This window comes from Triticum aestivum, chromosome 3A (assembly GCF_018294505.1).
Source record: "Triticum aestivum cultivar Chinese Spring chromosome 3A, IWGSC CS RefSeq v2.1, whole genome shotgun sequence".
NCBI classification, from domain to species: domain Eukaryota; kingdom Viridiplantae; phylum Streptophyta; class Magnoliopsida; order Poales; family Poaceae; genus Triticum; species Triticum aestivum.
In genome coordinates, this window is record NC_057800.1 from 450,795,656 (window position 1) to 450,807,443 (window position 11,788).

The window sequence follows — 11,788 nt, forward strand, 5'->3', positions numbered from 1 at the left end:
TTTAGGTGCAAGACCATTGAAGATATTATTCAAATAAACAGAGTAACCATTATTCTCCTTAAATGAATAACCGTATTGCGATAGACATAATCCAATCATGTCTATGCTCAACGCAAACACCAATCTCGATGGTAGAGGGAGCGTGCGATGCTTGATTACATCAAGCTTGGAAAAACTTCCAACACATATTGCCAGCTCACCTTTAGCTAGTCTCCGTTTACTTCGCAGCCTTTTATTTTGAGTTCACTAACATTTAGCAACCGAACCGGTATCTAATACCATGGTGCTACTAGGAGTACTAGTAAAGTACACATTAACACAATGTATATCCAATATACTTCTATCGACTTTGCCAGCCTTCTCATCTACCAAGTATCTAGGGTAATTCTGCTCCAGTGGCTGTTCCTCTTATTACAGAAGCACTTAGTCTCGGGTTTGGGTTCAACCTTGGGTTTCTTCACTAGAGCAGCAGCTGAATTGCCGTTTCATGAAGTATCCCTTCTTGCCCTTGCCCTTCTTGAAACTAGTGGTTTCACTAACCATCAACAATTGATGCTCCTTCTTGATTTCTACTTTTGTGGTGTCAAACATCGCGAATATCTCAAGGATCATCATATATGTCCCTAATATATTATAGTTCATCACGAAGCTCTAGCAGCTTGGTGGTAATGACTTCGGAGAAACATCACTATCTCATCTGGAAGATCAACTCCCACTCGATTCAAATGATTGTTGTACTCGGACAATCTGAGCACAAGCTCAACAATTGAGCTTTTCTCCCTTAGTTTGCAGGCTAAGAAAATCGTCGGAGGTCTTATACCTCTTGACGTGGGCACGAGCCTGAAATCCCAATTTCAGCCCTCGAAACATCTCATATGTTTCGCGACGTTTCAAAACGTCTTCGGTGCCTCAACTCTAAACCGTTTAACTGAACTATCACGTAGTTATCAAAATTTGTATGTCAGATGTTCCCAACATCTACAGACGACGTTCGAGGTTCAGCACACTGAGCGGTGCATTAAGGACATAAGCCTTCTATGAAGCAATGAGGACAATCCTCAGTTTACGGACCTAGTCCGCATAATTGCTACTATCATCTTTCAACTAAATTTTCTCTAGGAACATATCCAAACAGTAGAACTGAAGCGCGAGCTACGACATAATTTGCGAAGACCTTTTGACTATGTTCAGGATAATTAAGTTCATCTTATGAACTCCCACTCAGATAGACATCCCTCTAGTCATCTAAGTGATTACATGATCCGAGTCAACTAGGCCGTGTCCGATCATCACGTGAGACGGACTAGTCAACATCGGTGAACATCTTCATGTTGATCGTATCTTCTATACGACTCATGTTCGACCTTTCGGTCTCTTGTGTTCCGAGGCCATGTCTGTACATGCTAGGCTCGTCAAGTCAACCTAAGTGTTTCGCGTGTGTAAATCTGTCTTACACCCGTTGTATGTGAACGTTAGAATCTAACACTCGATCATCATGTGGTGCTTCGAAACAACGAACTGTCGCAATGGTGCACAGTTAGGGGGAACACTTTCTTGAAATTATTATGAGGGATCATCTTATTTACTACCGTCGTTCTAAGTAAACAAGATGCAAAAACATGATAAACATCACATGCAATCAAATAGTGACATGATATGGCCAATATCATATTGCTCCTTTTGATCTCCATCTTCGGGGCTCCATGATCATTATCGTCACCGGCATGACACCATGATCTCCATCATCATGATCTCCATCATCGTGTCTTCATGAAGTTGTCTCGCCAACTATTACTTCTACTACTACAGCTAACGGTTAGCAATAAAGTAAAGTAATTACATGACGTTTATGTTGACACGCAGGTCATAAATAAATAAAGACAACTCCTATGGCTCCTGCCGGTTGTCATACTCATCGACATGCAAGTCGTGATTCCTATTACAAGAACATGATCAATCTCATACATCACATATCATTCATCACATTCTTCTTGGCCATATCACATCACATAGCATACCCTGCAAAAACAAGTTAGACGTCCTCTAATTGTTGTTTGCATGTTTTACGTGGCTGCTATGGGTTTCTAGCAAGAACGTTTCTTACCTACGCAAAACCACAACGTGATATGCCAATTGCTATTTACCCTTCATAAGGACCCTTTTCATCGAATCCGATCCGACTAAAGTGGGAGAGACAGACACCCGCTAGCCACCTTATGCAACTAGTGCATGTCAGTCGGTGGAACCAGTCTCACGTAAGAGTACGTGTAAGGTCGGTCCGGGCCGCTTCATCCCACAATGCCACCGAATCAAGATTGGACTAGTAACGGTAAGCATATTGAACAAAATCAACGCCCACAACTACTTTGTGTTCTACTCGTGCATAGAAACTACGCATAGACCTAGCTCATGATGCCACTGTTGGGGAACGTAGCAATAATTCAAAATTTTCCTACGTGTCACCAAGATCAATCTATGGAGTCATCTAGCAACGAGGGAGGAGTGGATCTACATACCCTTGTAGATCGCGCGCGGAAGCGTTCAAGAGAACGGGGTTGATGGAGTCGTACTCGTCATGATCCAAATCACCGATGATCCTAGTGCCGAACGGACGGCACCTCCGTGTTCAACACACGTATGGAGCAGCGACGTCTCCTCCTTCTTGATCCAGCAAGGGGGGAGGAGAGGTTGATGGAGATCCAGCAGCACGACGGCGTGGTGGTGGAAGTAGCGGGATTCCAACAGGGCTTCGCCAAGCGCTGCGGGAAGAGGGAGATGTGTCATGGGAGGGAGAGGGAGGCGCCAGGGCTTAGGTGTGGCTGCCCTCCCTTCCCCCCACTATATATAGGGCCAAGGGAGAGGGGGGGCACAGCCTTGGCCCTTCCTCCAAGGAAGGGTGAGGCCAGGGAGGAGTCCATCCTCCCCAAGGCACCTAGGAGGTGCCTTCCCCTTTTAGGACTCTTCCTTTCCCTTATCTCTTGGCGCATGGGCCTCTTGGAGCTGGTGCCCTTGGCCCATATAGGCCAAGGCGCACACCCCTACAGCCCATGTGGCCCCCCGGGGCAGGTGGACCCCCGGACCCCTTTCGGCACTCCCGGTACAATATCGATAATGCACGGAACTTTTCCGGCGACCAAAACAAGACTTCCCATATATAAATATTTACCTCCGGACCATTCCGGAACTCCTCGTGATGTCTGGGATCTCATCCGGGACTCCGAACAACTTTCGGGTTACCGCATACTAATATCTCTATAACCCTAGCGTCACCGAACCTTAAGTGTGTAGACCCTACGGGTTCGGGAACCATGCAGACATGACCGAGACGTTCTCCGGTCAATAACAAACAGCGGGATCTGGATACCCATGTTGTTTCCCACATGTTCCACGATGATCTCATCGGATGAACCACGATGTCGAGGATTCAATCAATCCCGTATTCAATTCCCTTTGTCTAGCGGTATTGTACTTGCCCGAGATTCGATCGTCGGTATCCGGTACCTTGTTCAATCTCGTTGTCGGCAAGTCTCTTTACTCGTTTCGTAACACATCATCCCGTGATCAACTCCTTGATCACATTGTGCACATTATGATGATGTCCTACCGAGTGGGCCCAGAGATACCTCTCCGTTTACACGGAGTGACAAATCCCAGTCTCGATTCATGCCAATCCAACAGACACTTTCGGAGATACCTGTAGTGTACCTTTATAGCCACACAGTTACGTTGTGACGTTTGGCACACCCAAAGCACTCCTACGGTATCCGGGAGTTGCACAATCTCATGATCTAAGGAAACGATACTTAACATTGGAAAAGCTTTAGCATACGAACTACATGATCTTGTGCTAGGCTTAGGATTGGGTCTTGTCCATCACATCATTCTCCTAATGATGTGATCCCGTTATCAACGGCATCCAATGTCCATGGCCAGGAAACCGTAACCATCTATTGATCAACAAGCTAGTCAACTAGAGGCTTACTAGGGACATGGTGTTGTCTATGTATCCACACATGTATCTGAGTTTCCTATCAATACAATTATAGCATGGATAATAAACGATTATCATGAACAAGGAAATATAATAATAATAACTAATTTATTATTGCCTCTAGGGCATATTTCCAACACATCAATCACGGAGGGCCTCTACATCAACTCCATGGCCCCTCCGATGATGTGTGAGTAGTTTATTTCAGACCTTCGGGTCCATAGATATTAGCTAGATGGCTTCTTCTCTATCTTTGGATCTCAATACAAAGTTCTCCTCGATCTTCTTGGAGATCTATTTGATGTAACTCTTTTTGCGGTGTGTTTGTCGAGATCTGATGAATTGTGGGTTTATGATCAAGTCTATCTATGAACAATATTTGATTCTTCTCTGAAATCTTTTATGTATGATTGGTTATCTTTGCAAGTCTCTTCGAATTATTAGTTTGGCTTGGCCTACTAGATTGATCTTTCTTGCAATGGGAGAAGGGCTTAGCTTTGGGTTCAATCTTACGGTGCTCGATCCCAGTGACAGAAAGGGAAATGACACGTATTGTATTGTTGCCATCGAGGATAAAAAGATGGGCTTTATATCATATTGCTTGAGTTTATCCCTCTACATCATGTCATCTTACCTAATGTGTTACTCTGTTCTTATGAACTTAATACTCTAGATGCATGCTGGATAGCGGTCGATGTGTGGAGTAATAGTAGTAGATGCAAGCAGGAGTCGCTCTACTTGTCACGGACGTGATGCCTATATACATGATCATGCCTAGATATTCTCATAATTATTCTCTTTTCTATCAATTGCTCGACAGTAATTTGTTCACCCACCGTAATACTTATGCTATCTTGAGAGAAGCCACTAGTGAAACCTATGGCCCCCGGGTCTATTCTCCATTATATTAATCTCCCATCAACAAGTTATTTCTATTACCGTTTATTTTGCAATCTTTACTTTAAATCTTTATCATAAAAATACCAAAAATATTAAATTATCATCTCTATCAGATCTCACTCTCGTAAGTGACCGTGAAGGGATTGACAACCCCTTTATCGTGTTGGTTGCGAGGTTCTTATTTGTTTGTGTAGGTACGAGGGACTTGCGTGTGGCCTCCTACTGGATTGATACCTTGGTTCTCAAAAACTGAGGGAAATACTTACGCTACTTTTCTGCACCACCCTTTCCTCTTCAAGGGAAAACCAACGTAGTGCTCAAGAGGTAGATTTTCTCACTCGTAGTGATGCTGAAGTGTGACCGAATCATGTTAGCAATTGCCACATTTTATGAAATCTGGCAAATGGATATCAAAAATGCATTCCTTAATGGATTTCTTAAAGAAGAGTTGTATATGATGCAACCAAAAGGTTTTGTCGATCCTAAAGGTGCTAACAAAGTGTGCATACTCCAGCGATCCATCTATGGACTGGTGCAAGCATTTCAGAGTTGGGATATACGTGTATGGTTTTATATAGACTTATGGTGAAGCTTGTATTTATAAGAAAGTGAGTGGGAGCTCTATAACATTTCTAATATTATATGTGGATGACATATTGTTGATTGGAAATGATATAGAATTTCTGTATAGCATAAAAGGATACTTGAATAAGAGTTTTTCAATGAAAGACCTCGGTGAAGCTACTTATATATTGGGCATCAAGATCTATAGGGATAGATCGAGACACTTAATAGGACTTTCACAAAGCACATACCTTGACAAGATTTTGAAGAAGTTCAAAATGGATCAGTCAAAAAGGAGTTCTTGCCTATACTGTAAGGTGTGAAGTTGAGTAAGACTCAAAACCCGACCACGGAAGAAAATAGAAAGAGAATGAAAGTCATTCCCTATGCCTCAACCATAGGTTATATAAAGTATGCTATACTATGTACCAAACCTATTGTGTACCTTTCAGTGAGTTTCGCAAAGGGGTGTGATAGTGATCTAGGAGTGGATCACTAGACAGTGGTCAAAGTTATCCTTAGTTACCTAAGAGGACTAAGGAAATATTTCTCGGTTATGAAGGTGATAAAGAGTTCGTTGTAAAGTGTTACGTCGATGCAAGCTTTTACACCGATCCGGATGACTCTGGGTCTCAATCTAGATACATATTGAAAGTGGGAGCAATTAGCTAGAGTAGCTCCATGCAAAGCATTGTAGACATAGAAAATTCGCAAAATACATACGGCTCTGAATTTGGCGGGCCCGTTGAGTAAACTTCTCTCACAAGCAAAATAGGATCACACCATAGTACTCTTTGGGTGTTAAACACATAGCGATGTGAACTAGATTATTGACTCTAGTAAACCCTTTGGGTGTTAGTCACATGGAGATGTGAATTAATCACATAAAGATGTGAACTATTGGTGTTAAATCACATGATGATGTGAACTAGATTATTGACTCTAGTGCAAGTGGGAGACTGAAGGAAATATGCCCTAGAGGCAATAATAAAGTTGTTGTTTATATTTCCTTATATCATGATAAATGTTTATTATTCATGCTAGAATAGTATTAACTAGAAACTTAGTACATGTGTGAATACATAGACAAAACATAATGTCCCTAGTATGCCTCTACTTGACTAGGTCATTAATCAAAGATGGTTAAGTTTCCTGACCATAGACAAGTGTTGTCATTTGATGAACGGGATCACATCATTAGAGAATTATGTGATGGACAAGACCCATCTGTTAACTTAGCATAATGATCATTAAGTTTTATTGCTATCGCTTTCTTCATGACATATACAGATTCCTCTGACTATGAGATTATGCAACTCCCGAATACCGGAGGAACACCTTGTGTGCTATCAAACATCACAACGTAACTGGGTGATTATAAAGATGCACTACAGGTGTTTCCGAAGGTGTTTTTTGGGTTGGCATAGATCAAGATTAGGATTTGTCACTTCGAGTATCGGAGAGGTATCTCTGGGCCCTCTCGGTAATGCACATCACTATAAGCCTTGCAAGCAATGTGACTAATGAGTTAGTTGCAGGATGATGTATTATGGAACGAGTAAAGAGACTTGCCGGTAACGAGATTGAACTAGGTATGATGATACCGACGATCGAATCTCGTGCAAGTAACATACCGATGACAATGGGAATAACATATGTTGTTATTGCGGTTTGACCGATAAAGATCTTCGTAGAATATGTAGGAACCAATATGAGCATACAGGTTCTGGTATTGGTTATTGACCATAGATGTGTCTCGGTCATGTCTACATAGTTCTCGAACCTGTAGGGTCCGCACGCTTAACGTTTGATGATGATTTGTATTATGAGTTATGTGTTTTGGTGACCGAAGTTTGTTCGGAGTCTCGGATGAGATCACAGACATGACGAGGAGTCCCGAAATGGTCGAGAGGTAAAGATTGATATATTGGAAGGTAGTATTCGGACACCAGAAGGGTTCCAGAGTGTATCGGGTACATACCAGAGTACCGGAGGGGTTATCGGAACCCCCCGGGGGAAGATATGGGCCATATGAGCCATAGGAGGGAGGCTAACCAGCCCACAAGCGGCTGGTGTGCCCCCCACAAGGGAGGAGGCTGACTTGGTTTAGGGAAGGGGGCGCCACCCCCCCCCCCCCGTTTCCTTCTCCTACTCCCTCTCCTTCCCCCTTTCCACCTCCAAGAGAAGGAAAAGAAGGGGTGCCGAATCCTACTAGGACAAGGAGTCCTAGTAGGACTCCCCCCTTGGCGTGCCCCCTCTTGGCCGGCCGCCTCCTCCTCCCCTCCTTTATATACGGGGGCGGGGGGCACCCCAAAGACACATCAATTGTTCTCTTAGCCGTGTGTGGTGCCCCCCTCCACAGTTTACTCGTCCAGTCATAGCGTCATAGTGCTTAGGCAAAGCCCTGCGCGGATCACATCATCATCACCATCACCACGCCGTCGTACTGACGGAACTCTTCCTCGACCCTCTGTTGGTTCAAGAATTTGAGGGACGTCATCGAGTTGAACGTGTGCTGAACTCGGAGGTGCCGTACGTTCGGCTAGATCGGTTGGATCGTGAAGACGTTCGACTACATCAACCACGTTAACCTAACGCTTCCGCTTTCGGTCTACGAGGGTACGTGGACACACTCTCCCTCTCTCATTGATATGCATCTCCTAGATAGATCTTGCGTGATCATAGGAATTTTTTTGAAATTGCATGCTACGTTCCCCAACATTATGACTACCTGGATTTATTTGATGTTCCTCGCATCCGAAGGCAAAGTCCTATGCTCCCTCAGCGTTCAGCTTCTACTAACCTGCTGTTTGTCGAACCTGATGATGCAACTAAAGACACAGCTGTAACACTCATTTACAAGCCAGATGCTCATCGCACCATTTCTTATGAAGTCCATGTTGCTACACCTGCTTCTACCTCAACCATTCCTCGCTCTGTGGATTCTGATTCGTCGAGCAGTTTCAATTCTGACTCTGAGGACACTCCGAAAGAGTAGTTCCTCGTATGTTTTTTCTTTCCTTTTTGACACTTGTTGACAAAAGGGGGAGAATTAGATCGAGATGATATATATTCGGGGTATTTACAGGGTGTTTTCATTTGCCTTTTGCTTTTTGCACTCAAACATTTCGGTTTTCCCTCGAACAATTTGCTTGATGAACTTAACACACCATCTGTGGTGTTGAAAAACTTGGTTGCCATGTAATGTTAATAAGCCCCCCCCCCAATATTATTTGCTTCCAACTATTTGTTTGCGGGTGCTATCAAAAGCTTTCTCCCGTGAATTTTTCCCCCTCTATTATTATCTATCGCGCAGGGAAAGCAATAGTTATACAAGAAGAACAGGAAATCATCGAGTGATGGCACAAAGAGAGAAAATTAGATTGAGTGATAAATGAACCATATTTGCTATGGTTGGATATGCTATGATTATTATCCTTCATTATATGACCTTGCAGGAAAAGATTGTCAGCCTCAGTCTAAAATTTCTTGACATTGAAAGTTATCTATATGACTGACAAAGTGTTTTTCCTCGCACATATCCCTCATATTATCCTTGTTGCAGGAAAACCACATATGAAGCATATCCACTTCGAGCAATTTACTCATATTTATCTTGCTCTATTTATTCTTGAATATCTAACTTGCAGGAAACTTATATCTCGTGTGGATTCAAATTATGCTATGAGAAAACCCTCATGACATATCCTTCGTCACAAATAATTTCCAAGTACTCGCTATATCTATCTAATTCATTTTAAAGATTGTGTGGCAAGAACTATCTCAGACACTGTCGAGTGCATTGAAAGTATCATCGAATGAGATCATAGGTCAATGTCACTCATACGAAGAATTACCTCGCTACCTTCCCATTTATTTTATGCTCTAAGGCATATCTTCGGGGGGAGCGTGTTTTATATTCGTAATTATCTCTCGTCTTTTATTATCCTTTGCATTCCATTCCATTCATTATCTATCCCTCGAAATGATCTGCTTTGTCAACAATCGTCCAAAAAGGGGGAGATTGTTGGTGCAATATCTGCCTACCTTTGTTTTGGAGATTGTTGACAGAAACAGGTATGGACTAATTTGTTTGCTAGTGCATACAGAGAGAAATAGTCCATACATAAACCAAAGAGAATGTTGTCTCCGGTGCCAAGTTTGAGGAACTTCACCGAAGTATATCTGTGTTGCAGAGAAGAAAGAGCTACATCTGATGAAGACATGTAGACGAGAATATTTATGTGCAGGAATTAACCCCTTGAACGTTTATTGTTGAAGCGAAGCACTTCTTCGGTATCGTCGCCCAAAGAAATTGACGGCAGCAAACGGAAGTCGAAGTCAAATTGAAGACGTAGTACTCTTTTCATCTTTCTTCTTCTGTTCAATTGAGTCATAGGACCTCCGTACTATTAAGAGGGGTATAGGTTTTCGAAGCTTAGATCCGATATGATGCTTAGCCCAAAACCTATGAAAGATGCGAGAGAAATCTCTTTATGCTCCGAATGATTACCTGGCAGCAATAGACGTTGGTCTTGGTGCTGTAGGAGATATCTTTCGGATTGAGGAATTAGCATTACTTGCTCCGCAAGAAGTGTTACCATTGTGCTCAAATTTCCGACCATTGGACTTGTGTCGTTCAGTCAACGGCTGCTCCTCGTGTCCAAAAAATGTCATTTCCCATCAAGAAAGGTTGCGGCAATAAATAGCCACCCCGCTTCAACATTGTCCATTGGCTGCTCCGCTTGAGATTTCCAAGAAGATTGATTTGAGCAACCCCTCTCCGAGTGATTTGAGCTTAAGATCCACCAAGAGAAGAAAAAAAATCAAGAGCCCAAACTTAGACGGTGGTTTAGCATCACAGTAGTTTTGAGTTAGAGTTCTTGTACCTATCACTCTTGAGAGTCGTGCACTCTCTAGACTAATAGGGTTTTGGCTCGAGTGTTGAAGAGGTGTTGTCTTCACCGAGCTAGATCTTCAGCAACCAAGAGTAATTGTGGTTCGTGAAGGTCGGCCGAAGGTCCGGAGATCGCCGAAAAGTATCTACCACGAGTGAAATCAACCAGGGTTTGATAATGTAACACCCCGGACACACCCGCCGGTGGTCGTTACTCCTGGCGGGATCTAGACTGGCGCCACAGATCAATACTAGTCTTTTCTGCGCACCTTGTCCTCACTCATGCGCACCCGGGAGCAACTTCCCGATCGGTCACCCATCCTGACACTACTCCAAGCTGAGCACGCTTAACTTTGGAGTTCTGTCCGAATGGGCTCCCGAAAAAAAAGGAATTCCTTATTGATATGAGTAGTCTATCATCCCATTAAGCCAGGCTATCACATACACCCCCACTCAAAGGAACCGACGTCCTCGTCGGGCCACAGGAACGTTCTTTCTTGGCACATATGTCTGTGCATCCAGTCCGGTACATGTGCCATGCTGGGTGCCACGACGGGTCACAAACGTCATGAACAACATGACCGCGCACCTGTCCGCAACCATCCGTGTAACCACGAGGGTCGGCTCTGATACCAACTTGTAACACCCCGGACACACCCGCCGGTGGTCGTTACTCCTGGCGGGATCTAGACTGGCCCCACAGATCGATACTAGTCTTTTCTGCGCACATTGTCCTCACTCATGCGCACCCGAGAGAAACTTCCCGATCGGTCACCCATCCTGACACTACTCCAAGCTGAGCACGCTTAATTTTGGAATTCTGTCCGAATGGGCTCCCGGAAAAGAAGGAATTCCTTATTGATATGAGTAGTCTATCATCCCTATTAAGTCAGGCTATCACAGATAAGCTCTGTGTTGAAGGAGAATAAGGTGAAGAGAGTTTATCTTCCGTGTTAAGTCACAGCCCCTCCAACCAGACGTAGCCCTTTGGCAGAAGGGTGAATTGGTCTACCAAATCTCTCGGTTGCCATCGAGCACCACTGGTTCTATTTACTTCACTTCAATACTTTCAGCAATTTTCATTCTTTCTTTAACGATAGTTTATCTGATCATTCATACTCCGTTGCATATCATTTTCTCTTAATTCTTCTGTCATTTCCTTCAGTTATTATTCGTTGCTCGTATTGTTGCACCCTCTTCACTCTATTTTGCTGTCATAGTTCTCATCCTCGTCTGTGTTGTGATCATTTACCTCATTACAGTTATTTCTCTCAGTTATCCATCGTAGTTCATCTCTAGCTCTCTGTCATGTTAGTATATCTGTTGGCATACTGCTTTGCCATCATTATCATCAAGCCTATTTTATACTATGCTCGAACCATTATTGCATCTTACCTCGAAGATTTTGTTCCTCAATAATATGCTTGTTTGAGTTC